Consider the following 4,405-nt stretch of genomic DNA (forward strand, 5'->3'; position numbering starts at 1 on the left):
TGGATGACCAAGGTTTGTGCAAGGTGTATCCCGAGAATGCTTACAGAAGACGAACAAAAAAAACTTGTGGAAGCGGCCCGCGAATTTCTTCAGGCCTACGCAAATGATGGCGAGAAATTCTTGGATTTTATTAACAGATGGGACGAGATCTGGTCCACTACACAACATCGGAGGAAACGAAACAATCCTGTCAGTGGAAACATTCATTGACGCCAAAGCCAGGGAAGTTTAAACAAACACTGTCTGCCGGCAAAGTGCTGGCGAGGGTGTTTTGGGGCAGGAAGAGGTTATTGTTGTGCGAATTCCTGCTGCCGGTTCAACAATCAATGAAGACCGCTGCTGTGAAATGTTGAAGAACCTTCGGCGCACAACCCAAAACAAGAGGAGAGACATTCTCACGAAGAGAGTGCTTTTCCAACAGGACAACACTCACCTGCGTATCACTCATGTCACAACCAATCTTATCAACAAATTTGGATAGGATACTGTCACACACCCGCCCTACAATCCAGACAGTCCTAGTGACTTCCATCTCTTCTCTGAATTGAAGATAGACCTGGTTGTCACACATTTCACATCTGAAGAGAAGCTGCAAGAAAAGGTTTTAAGCTATCTTCGTGACTTGGTAGGAAGAGTTTTCTGATGCGTGAGTACAGAAAATGGTACACCGCATTAAAAAAAATGCATTGATCTCAAGAGCGATTATGTAGAAAAATAGATAAAAGTCTAAACTTTTCCCACATGTATTATTTAGTGCCAATAGACATGTTTTTCATCATAAAACATAATTGGGACCCTTATTTTTATGGACATCTCTCATAGTTCATATAGGCTGAAAAGCTTTCATGTTGGTACCATAGGTTCCTCCTAGTCTGCAGAAGAACGTCTTATAGCGTCTGTGGAAGACGGTCAGTTAGGAGGCTGGGATACTTGTGCATGTTCAGTGTTCCGTTTATGGAAAACCCTATCAGCTGATGGTTCACTATCCCACACTACATGTTTATACTCCATGGACGCTGACGTTCCACCTGACAAAGCCAACAGGGATTGTCAACAGATCAGTAGTGCATGATTCAGCGGCCTACCTGGCCATGATCGGTAAATGTGGCTGCATCATAAAAATAAGATACTTAATTCATCTGGAGTATCCTGTCTTCCTCTCTGGCGGACACCACCTTGACGAAGCACCGGGAGAGCCTAGCATATCCGAGTGAAGCTGAGGGCTATGCCGAAGGTAGAGGACCTACTGCCAGAAAGGTCTTAGCCGATAGATAAGACTAAGAGTGTCCCACAACGTCCTGTCTTCCTTATCCACTCCAAGTCCTTACCCAATTCCCTTCCCAACCCAAGGTGTGATGCGATATGTACCAAGAGAAGATGTGTCGCAAACAGACCCTCAGGGACACAGGACGACCTCCCTGAGTAGTAACCTTACACAGTGCGGGCTTTACGTGGTGTGGAGTGGACCATGTAGATCCCCAAATCTCGTGGGACCAAGACGGACACGACAAACGGAAATAAATTAAAACAAACTGAGGGGCAAACTGAGACCTCAGACACCCAAACATCGGGGTCAGGACCGATGGAATGCACTCCCACTACTCAATCAGGGTCTAGACCTGAGCATGAAGTGGGAACTATAACTGAGAAGGCCGACCAGATCAAGATTAAAGCCTTGTCTGGGGCCCAGGGGAGGAAAATTCTCAGGGTATAGAGAAGACCCCCAAGAGAAAACTGTCTCAGTTAGAAGGGGATATGCAGACCTCCAAAACATCGAAGAAAGGTAACAAGAGGGTAAGGGAGGAATCTAAGACTAGATAAGCGAGTCCAGAAAAAGTCAAGGCAAGAAATTGGAAAACATACCTGTAGGGAATTAGATTAGGAAATGAGACACTTAAAGTAGTAAAGGAGTTTTGCTATTTGGGGAGCAAAATAACTGATGATGGTCGAAGTAGAGAGGATATAAAATGTAGACTGGCAATGGCAAGGAAAGCGTTTCTGAAGAAGAGAAATTTGTTAACATCGAGTATAGATTTAAGTGTCAGGAAGTCATTTCTGAAAGTATTTGTATGGAGTGTAGCCATGTATGGAAGTGAAACATGGACGATAAATAGTTTAGACAAGACGAGAATAGAAGCTTTCGAAATGTGGTGCTACAGAAGAATGCTGAAGATTAGATGGGTAGATCACATAACTAATGAGGAAGTATTGAATAGGATTTTGGAAAAGAGAAGTTTGTGGCACAACTTGACCAGAAGAAGGGATCGGTTGGTAGGACACGTTCTGAGGCATCAAGGGATCACCAATTTAGTATTGGAGGGCAGCGTAGAGGGTAAAAATCGTAGAGGGAGACCAAGAGATGACTACACTAAGCAGATTCAGAAGGATGTGGGTTGCAGTGGGTTCTGGGAGATGAAGAAGCTTTCACAGGATAGAGTAGCATGGAGAGCTGCATCAAACCAGTCTCAGGACTGAAGACCACAACGACAACCTGTAGTACTGCAGTCTGTCTTTAAGATGGCAGTTAAGTCTTAGTCTTTAAGATGGCAGTTATCCAGAAAGGCTATCCTCTGGTAGCCATCACCTCACAGTAGGAGGAACTCGTACAGATGGCCCTCTTTGAAAAAATAACGGGGGGGGGGTCAAGGACCCAACTTCAGAAGGGTCTATGCAGATCGTGGTGCCCTCAGTTTTGTCTGTGATAGGGTACATACGATGGAATAGCTGAAATCTGCTGCTCAAGACAGCAGCTGAGCTTCTTAAGACCGCAAAGGTATCAATAAGGAATCGAGCAGAGTTTGAGGAACTAGTGACCGCATACCAGGACAACTGCACAGTCACCAAGAAGTGCACAAATAGGAGTGTGCCTTGGTTGGAAAATAGCGTGGAAACGCAAAGACAACAGACACGAAGAATGTTTAACCTTGTGAGATATAAATGCATCAATATTGGATATATATTTTCTACCTCCTTATCTATTAGTTAGTAATTACTATTATCATTATTTTCGTTATTTTATGTTATATTATCATTATTGTCAATATTATTATTCTTATGTAAGATTTGTTTATTTTACGTAAAGGTTTTTTATTTTTTTTAGTTATCGCTACCAGCGACCAAATTTGTCAGCTTTTGTATTGCTTATTTTTTTAGCGACATGTTTCGAGGGTTAAACCTCATCTTCAGGCTAAATGCCATTACAAAAACAACTTTACAATAAGGTCATACCGGTGTTACATAGTCTTTTCTTAAATGTTATGGTCATCCTGTAGAAGAAGAGAAAACTTAGTAAGAGGCCATGTCACTTTGGAAGCTGGACTGATGTTTGCACGAAAATGTTTTGTAATGGTCACTCACTTTGTTCTTCTGGCGTGGCAGTCTTGTTGTGATGCGTTGCGGTATTTCCATTTCCGTGGCTCTCTTGGTCACTGTTCACAAATTGTCACTAACGTAGCAGTAACTGGGAAACACGATCACAAACAGTTCTGTAGTGCACTGGACAAGATGGTGGTCGAAATGTAGCTGGTTTCGGTTTGACTATCGATTTATCGATCTATGTGGTGTGAAATGTTTACATGTCTTCTGCACGTCTTGTTATCGTGTTACAGATGTAGGTTGACGAAATATATTACAAATTGAGCACCTGTTACAATGTTGTTGAACACATCATGAAATAAACTATTTATTTTACATATTTCTAAGCTATTGCTGGGGCTAGAGTCAAACGACTGTCATGTTATTTTAGGAGTAATGTAGTGAAATTGGAAAAGAAATATGAATTTTTGAAGTCTGTCGTCTCATTCATTCCCCATGTGGCCATGGATGGATATTTCCAAGATGTCCATTTTCCAACTCTTTTCTAAATTATGTAGTACTTTGAGATCGTTATCTATTGTAACACTGTGTCCTGTTTCGTTTATATGTTTCGCTATAGCTGATTTATTCGGTTTGCTAAGTTTGAAACAGTGATTGTGTTCTTTAATGTGGGTTATGATATTTCTTCCCGTTTGGCCAATGTAATACTTGTTGCAATGAGTGCATGTAATTTTAGCGGTCGAAAAATAGTCAAAATGGCTTCAAATTCTATTATTGTTCTTATTTTTATGCTAAGACATAAATCTGCAATCAGTCAAAACTTATAACAGCTTCAAAAAATGTTAAAACATGACTTGTACATATGAGGAATAAGTCTGAAGGAAGCAATAATTAATAAATAATAACGAATTAACTAACGATATTTTACGAATTCTGCAGTCATGGTAGTAAGGATTCGTAGTTACATTTGTAGGTGTTTTGAGGGAACACATGGTACACACAACAACTACCTTTGTCAGCAATAATGACTATCCCAGCTGAACTTTCTTAACAGATACGGATACGTCAGTCCATGTTGCTTCAGCTCGGT

This window comes from Schistocerca gregaria, chromosome 3, assembly GCF_023897955.1.
Source record: "Schistocerca gregaria isolate iqSchGreg1 chromosome 3, iqSchGreg1.2, whole genome shotgun sequence".
NCBI classification, from domain to species: Eukaryota; Metazoa; Arthropoda; class Insecta; order Orthoptera; family Acrididae; genus Schistocerca; species Schistocerca gregaria.